Raw genomic sequence first — 8711 nt, forward strand, 5'->3', positions numbered from 1 at the left:
TCCATACAAATTGTGAAATTTTTTGTTCTAGTCCTGTGAAAAATGTCAGTGGTAGTTTGATAGGGATTGCATTGAATCTGTAGACTGCTTTGGGTAGTAGGGTCATTTTCACAACGTTGATTCTTCCAATCCAAGAATATGGTATATCTCTCCATCTATTTGTATCATCTTTCATTTCTTTCATCAGTGTCTTATAATTTTCTGCATACAGGTTTTTTGTCTCCTTAGGTAGGTTTATTCGTAGATATTTTATTCTTTTTGTTGCAATGGTAAATGGGAGTGTTTTCTTGATTTCACTTTCAGATTTTTCATCATTAGTGTATAGGAATGCCAGAGATTTCTGTGCATTAATTTTGTATCCTGGTACTTTCCCGAATTCATTGATTAGCTCTCGTAGTTTTCTGGTAGCATCTTTAGGATTCTCTATGTATAGTATCATGTCATCTGCAAATAGTGACAGCTTTACTTCTTCTCTTCCAATTTGGATTCCTTTTATTTCCTTTTCTTTTCTGATTGCTGTAGCTAAAACTTCCAAAACTATGTTGAATAAGAGTGGTGAGAGTGGGCAACCTTGTCTTGTTCCTGATCTTAGTGGAAATGCTTTCAGTTTTTCACCATTGAAGACCAATGTTGGCTGTGGGTTTGTCATATATGGCCTTTATTGTGTTGAGGAAAGTTCCCTCTATGCCTTTCTTTTTAAATCATAAATGGGTGTCGAATTTTGTCAAAAGATTTCTCTGCACCTATTGAGATGATCATATGGTTTTTCTCCTTCAATTTGTTAATATGGTGTATCACGTTGATTGATTTGCATATATTGAAGAAACCTTGCATTCCTGGAATAAACCTCACTTGATCATGGTGTATGATCCGTTTAATGTGCTGTTGGATTCTGTTTGCTAGTATTTTGTTGAGGATTTTTGCATCTATGTTCATCAGTGATATTGGCCTGTAGTTTTCTTGCTTTGTGACATCTTTGTCTGGTTTTGGTATCAGTGTGATAGTGGCCTCGTAGAATGAGTTTGGGAGTATTCCTCCCTCTGCTATATTTTGGAAGAGTTTGAGAAGGATAGGTGTTAACTCTTCTCTAAATGTTTGATAGAATTCGCCTGTGAAGCCATCTGGTCCTGGGCTTTTGTTTGTTGGAAGATTTTTAATCAGTTTCAATTTCAGTGCTTGTAATTGGTCTGTTCATATTTTCTATTTCTTCCTGATTCAGTCTTGGCAGGTTGTGCCTTTCTAAGCATTTGTCCATTTCTTCCAGGTTGTCTATTTTATTGGCATAGAGTTGCTTGTAGTAATCTCTCATGATCTTTTGTATTTCTGCAGTGTCAGTTGTTACCTCTTCTCTTTCATTTCTAATTCTATTGATTTGAGTCTTCTCCCTTTTTTTCTTGATGAATCTGGCTAATGGTTTATCAATTTTGTTTATCTTCTCAAAGAACCAGATTTTAGTTTTATTGATCTTTGCTATTGTTTCCTTCATTTCTTTTTCATCTATTTCTGATCTGATTTTTATGATTTCTTTCCTTCTGCTAACTTTGGGATTTTTTTGTTCTTCCTTCTCTAATTGTTTAGGTGCAAGGTTAGGTTGTTTATTTGAGATGTTTCCTGTTTCTTAAGGTAGGATTGTATTGCTATAAACTTCCGTCTTAGAACTGCTTTTGCTGCATTCCATAGATTTTGGGTCGTCGTGTCTACATTGTCATTTGTTTCTAGGTATTTTTTTATTTCCTCTTTGATTTCTTCAGTGATCACTTCATTATTAAGTAGTGTATTGTTTAGCCTCCATATGTTTGTATCTTTTACAGATCTTCCTGTAATTGATATCTAGTCTCATAGCGTTGTGGTCGGAAAAGATACTTGATACAATTTCATTTTCTTAAATTTACCAAGGCTTGATTTGTGACCCAAGATATGATCTATCCTGGAAAATGTTCCATGAGCACTAGAGCAAAATGTGTATTCTGTTGTTTTTGGATGGAATGTCCTATAAATATCAATTAAGTCCATCTTGTTTAATGTATCATTTAAAGCTTGTGTTTCCTTATTGATTTTCATTTTGGATGATCTTTCCATTGGTGAAAGTGGGGTGTTAAAGTCCTCTACTATGATTCTGTTACTGTCAATTTCCCCTTTTATGATGTTAATATTTGCCTTATGTATTGAGGTGCTCTTATGTTGGGTGCATAAATATTTACAATTGTTATATCTTCTTGGATCAATCCCTTGATCATTATGTAGTGTCCTTCTTTGTCTCTTGTAATAGTCTTTATTTTAAAGTCTATTTTGTCTGATATGAGAATTGTTACTCCAGCTTTCTTTTGGTTTCCATTTGCATGAAATATCTTTTTCTATCCCCTTACTTTCAGTCTGTATATGTCTCTAGGTCTGAAGTGGGTCTCTTGTAGACAGCAAATATACGGGTCTTGTCTTTGTATCCATTCAGCCAATCTGTGTCTTTTGGTGGGAGCATTTAGTCCATTTACATTTAAGGTAATTATCGATATGTGTGTTCCTATTCCCATTTTCTTAATTGTTTTGGGTTCGTTATTGTAGGTCTTTTCCTTCTCTTGTGTTTCTTGCCTAGAGAAGTTCCTTTAGCAGTTGTTGTAGAGCTGGTTTGGTGGTGCTGAACTCTCTCAGCTTTTGCTTGTCTGTAAAGGTTTTAATTTATCCATAAAATCTGAATGACATCCTTGCTGGGTAGAGTAATCTTGGTTGCAGGTTTTTCTCCTTCATCACTTTAAATATGTCCTGCCAGTCCCTTCTGGCTTGCAGAGTTTGTGCTGAAAGATCAGCTGTTAACGTTATGGGGATTCCCTTTTGTGTTATTGGTTGTTTTTCCCTTGCTGCTTTTAATATGTTTTCTTTGTATTTAATTTTTGACAGTTTGATTAATATGTGTCTTGGCATATTTCTCATTGGATTTATCCTGTATGGGACTCTCTGTGCTTCCTGGACTTCCTTTCCCATATTAGGGAAGTTTTCAACTATAATCTCTTCAAATATTTTCTCAGTCCCTTTCTTTTTCTCTTCTTCTTCTGGAACCCCTATAATTCGAATGTTGGTGCATTTAATGTTGTCCCAGAGGTCTCTGAGACTGTCCTCAGTTCTTTTCATTCTTTTTTCTTTATTCTGCTCTGCAGTAGTTATTTCCACTATTTTATCTTCCAGGTCACGTATCCGTTCTTCTGCCTCAGTTATTCTGCTATTGATCCCATCTAGAGTATTTTTCACTTCATTTATTGTGTTGTTCATCATTGTTTGTTTCATCTTTAGTTCTTCTAGGTCCTTGTTAAATGTTTCTTGCATTTTGTCTATTCTATTTCCAAGATTTTGGATCATCTTTACTATCATTATTCTGAATTCTTTTTCTGGTAGACTGCCTACCTATTTCCTCTTCATTTGTTAGGTCTGGTGGGTTTTTATCTTGCTCCTTCATCTGCTGTGTGTTTTTCTGTCTTTTCATTTTGCTTATCTTACTGTGTTTGGGGTCTCCTTTTTGCAGACTGCAGGTTCGTAGTTCCCGTTGTTTTTGGTGTCTGTCCCCAGTGGCTAAGGTTGGTTCAGTGGGTTGTGTAGGCTTCCTGGTGGAGGGGACTAGTGCCTGTGTTCTGGTGGATGAGGTTGGATCTTGTCTTTCTGGTGGGCAGGTCCACGTCTGGTGGTGTGTTTTGGGGTGTCTGTGGACGTAGTATGATTTGGGGCAGCCTCTCTGCTAATGGGTGTGGTTGTGTTCCTGTCTTCCTAGTTGTTTGGCATAGGATGTCCAGCACTGTAGCTTGCTGGTCGTTGAGTGAAGCTGGGTGCTGGTGTTGATATGGAGATCTCTGGGAGATTTTCGCCGTTTGATATTATGTGGAGCTGGGAGGTCTCTTGTGGTCCAGTGTCCTGAAGTTGGCTCTCCCACCTCAGAGGCACAGCACTAACTCCTGGCTGCAGCACCAAGAGCCTTTCATCCACACAGCTCAGAAGAAAAGGGAGAAAAAGTAGAAAGAAAGAATTAGTAGAAGTAGAAAGAAAGAAAGAAAGAAGGAAAGAAAGAAAGAAAGAAAGAAAGAAGGGAGGGAGGGAGGAAGGAAGGAAAAAAAGAAAGAAGATAAAGTAAAATAAAATAAAGTAAGATAAAATATAATAAAGTTATTAAAATAAAAAAATAATTATAGAGAAAAAAACCCAAAAAAACAAAAAACAATAAAACGGACGGATAGAACCCTGGGACAAATGGTGGAAGCAAAGCTATACAGACAAACTCTCACACAGAAGCATACACATACACACAAAAAGAGGAAAAGGGGAAAAAAGCATAAATCTTGCTGTCAAAGTCCACCTTCTTAATTTGGGATGATTCGTTGTCTATTCATGTATTCCACAGATGCAGGGTACATCAAGTTGATTGTGGAGTTTTAATCCGCTGCTTCTGAGGCTGCTGGGAGAGATTTCCCTTTCTCTTCTTTGTTCGCACAGCTCCCGGGGCTCAGCTTTGGATTTGGCCCCGCCTCTGCGTGTAGGTCGCCGGAGGGCGTCTGTTCTTCGCTCAGACAGGACGGGGTTAAAGGAGCCGCTGATCCGGGGCCTCTGGCTCACTCAGGCCGCGGGGGAGGGAGGGGCATGGAGTGCGGGTCGAGCCTGCGGCGGCAGAGGCCGGCGTGACGTTGCACCAGCCTGAGGCGCGCAGTGAGCTCTCCCGGGGATGTTGTCCCTGTATCCCGGGAACCTGGCAGTGGTGGGCTGCACAGGCTCCCCGGAAGTGGGGTGTGGATAGTGACCTGTGCTCGCACACAGGCTTCTTGGTGGCGGCAGCAGCAGCCTTAGCGTCTCATGCCCGTCTCTGGGGTCCACGCTTTTAGCCGCGGCTCGCGCCCGTCTCTGGAGCTCCTTTAAGCAGCGCTCTTAATCCCCTCTCCTCGCGCACCAGGAAACAAAGAGGCAAGAAAAAGTCTCTTGCCTCTTCCGCAGGTCCAGACTTTTCCCTGACTCCCTTCCGGCTAGGCGTGGCGCACTAACCCCTTCAGGCTGTGTTCACGCTGCCAGCCCCAGTCCTCTCTCTGCGCTCCGACCGAAGCCCGAGCCTCAACTCCCAGCCCCGCCCGCCCCGGCGGGTGAGCAGACAAGCCTCTCGGGCTGGTGAGTGCCGGTCGGCCCTGACCCTCTGTGCGGGAATCTCTCCGCTTTGCCTTCTACACCCCTGTTGCTGTGCTCTCCTCCGCGGCTCCGAAGCTTCCCCCTCCGCCACCCGCAGTCTCTGCCCGCGAAGGGGCTTCCTAGTGTGTGGAAACATTTCCTCCTTCACAGCTCCCTCCCATGGTGCAGGTCCCGTCCCTATTCTTTTGTCTCTGTTTATTCTTTTGCCCTACCCAGGTACGTGGGGGGTTTCTTGCCTTTTGGGAGGTCTGAGGTCTTCTGCCAGCGTTCAGTAGGTGTTCTGTACGAGTTGTTCCACGTGTAGATGTATTTCTGGTGTACCTGTGGGGAGGAAGGTGATTTCCGCGTTTTACTCTTCCGCCATCTTCCCGGAAGTCCTCTAAGATCAATTTTCAGTTTTAAGGTATATAATACGGTATTGTTAACTATAGTCACCATGCTGTACATTAGATTCTCTGAACTTATTCATCTTGACAACTGAGAAATTTGAGTAATGGGCCTATACAGGTTTTAGTTTTGGATAAACTTGTAAATTTTCAAAATTAAAAAAAATTGGATTTTTACCAATGGCAATGATGGAGTAACAGACCGGATTATGAAACAACTGTTTCCAAACACTGGACAAAAAACAATGCAAAACTGTGATCCCTGACAAGAGGAAAACAAATGAGATGAGCCCTACAGTCACCCTAGATTTCTGCATAGAGGTAATTTCTAGTTCACTGCACAGGGAGGGAAAACTCAAATAGGGCACAGTAGTGTCACTGAATTGAGAAGACTGAGATGGGAGTTTGGGAAAGCCGAGGAGGTTGGAATTTACAGGGCAGAGTGCTGCAGAGGAAGGAGCTGAATGGAGACATAGCTCCAGAAAATTGCATAGGGTTCCCAGTGAGTATATTGCTCAATACCCAATTGTTCATGTATATGTAGGGTAAAATTATATGGGACTAGGCAAAGAACCACTAGAGGGTTGAAAGATGGACGTCTCAGAGCTTATTTGAATTTCAATCAGCCAGAGTGTGAAATCCTCAGTGAACACCCAGGCCTTCTGTAGAGTCCACACACACCTTTTAAGGAGTCACACCTTAAAAGCAGGGGCTAAACTAGCTCCAGAGGAACAGCTACTCTTGGGCTGCCCTTTCAAAAGGTTAAAAATCAGCCTCAGAAAGATTAAGCTTATCCTCAGCTTGCTTAACTAACTGTCAGAACAAAGTCTGACACTCTTTTAAGGAAGTCAACAAAATTCAGTAATCAAGAATGTAAAATTTACAATATCTAGCATCTAGTCAAATATTACTAGATGTGAAAAAGGAGGAAAATGTGACCCTTAATTAGGAGAAAAATAAGTAAATAGAAACAAACCCAGGGCTTCCCTGGTGGCACAGTGGTTAAGAATCCGCCTGCCAATGCAGGGGACATGAGTTCGAGCCCTGGTCCGGGAAGATCCCACTAAGCCCGAGTGCCACAACTACTGAGCCTGTGCTCTAGAGCCCACGAGCCACAACTACTGAGCCCGTGTGCCACAACTACTGAAGCCTGTGCACCTAGAGCCCATGCTCCACAACAAGAGAAGCCACTGCAATGAGAAGCCCGCGCACCGCAACGAAGAGTAGCCCCGCTTGCAAAACTAGAGAAAGCCCGCGCGCAGCAACGAAGACCCAACACAGCCAAAACTAAATAAATTAATTAATTTTAAAAAAAAGTGAATAAAAAAAAAGAAGAATCAAACCCAGAAAGGATGAACAATGGAAATAGCAGGCAAGCACTTTAGCTATTACAAATATGCACAAGGATTGCCGAGAATGTTAATATAATGAAGAGGGAAATAGAAAATATAAAGGGCTTTTTTTTTTTTAAGAAAAAAGGACGTCTACAAAAAAAGTCACAGCTAACAATATACTTAATCATGAAAGACTGAAAGTTTCTCCCCCATGATCAGAAATAAGACAAAGATATCCTCTTCTCTTCAACATTTTACTAGATGTTCTGGTCAGTGCAATAAATGAAATAATTAATTAATGGCATTCAGACTGTAAAAGAAGAAGTAAAACTGTCTGTATTTGCAGATGACATAGGCCTGTATGTAGAAAATCCTAAGAAACCCACCCACCTCCCAAACACATACACACACACTGCTAAAACTAATGAGTTCAACAAGGTTACAAGGTATAAGATCAATAAACAAAAATTAATTATATTTCTATATAGTAGAGAGCAATCTGAAATTGATCTTGAAAAAAATTCCATTCACAAAAGCCTCAGAAAGAGTAATTAGGAATAAATTTTTCAAGAGAAGCATAAGAACTGTACACTGAGAAGTACAAAATATTGGTAAGATGAAGATTTAAATAAATGGAGAGGAATTCCATGTTCATAGATGGTATTTCTCCCTAACTTGATCTACATGTTTAATAAAGCCCATCAAAATCTCATCAGACTTGTTTTTTGGGTAGAAATTGACAAACTGATTCTGAATTTTAAATGGAAATGTAAAGAACTCAGAATAGCCAAAATGATTTTTTTTAAAAAAAGAAGAAATTTGAGAACTTAAATTATCCTATTTTAAAACTTGCAAACAACAAGGTCCTATTGTATAGCACAGAGAACTATATTTAATATCCTATGATAAACCATAATGGAAAAGAATATATATGTAAAAAGAATGTATACATATGCATAATTGAATCATTTTGCTATACAGAGCAATTAACACATTATAAATCAACAATACAAGGATGGCCTTTGGAAAAAAAAAACTTGCTGTAAAGCTACAGAAATCGAGAGTACAGTACTTGCAAAAAGATAGATACATAGGTCGATGGAACAGAATTAAGGGTTATATTTACATTGTAAGGGTTTTACATCTATAGTCAACCAATTTTTGACTAAGATGCTGAGATTCTACAGGGAAAGGATAATGTTTTCAATTGGAATCCATATGCAAAAGGGTAAATTCAAGCTCTTACCTCTTACTATATACAAAAATTAAATCAAAATGGATCACTGACCTAAATATAAAAGCTAAATATATAAAAATTCTAGAAGAGAACAAAGGAGAAAATCTTCATGACTATGGGGTAGGCAAAGATTTCTTAGCTTAGACTGAAAGAACATGAACCATAAAAGAAAATTTTGATAAACTGTACTTCATCAAATTAAAATATTCTGCTCAAAATGAAAAGACAAGTCACAGGCTGGGAGAAAATATTTGCAATACCTATATCTAACAAAAGATTGTATACAGAATATACAAAGATATCTTACAACTTAAATGATAAGAAATCAAACAAGCTAGTAAAAATGGGCAAAAGATTTGCAGAGATACTTCACAAAAGATATATTCATGGCCAATAAACACATGAAAAGATGCTCAGCATCATTAGTTATAAGGGAAATGCAAATTAAAATCACAATGAAATACCACTACATACTTCTTTGAAGTCTAAAATTAAAGTGTCAGTACTAAGTCCTCTCAAGGATGTGGAGAACTGGAACGCTCAGTGAGAAAGTAAAACATGTAAACACTTTGGAAAACATTTTGCCGTTTTAAAAATCAAGAGAAC

Source organism: Stenella coeruleoalba, assembly GCF_951394435.1.
Source record: "Stenella coeruleoalba genome assembly, chromosome: 5".
NCBI classification, from domain to species: domain Eukaryota; kingdom Metazoa; phylum Chordata; class Mammalia; order Artiodactyla; family Delphinidae; genus Stenella; species Stenella coeruleoalba.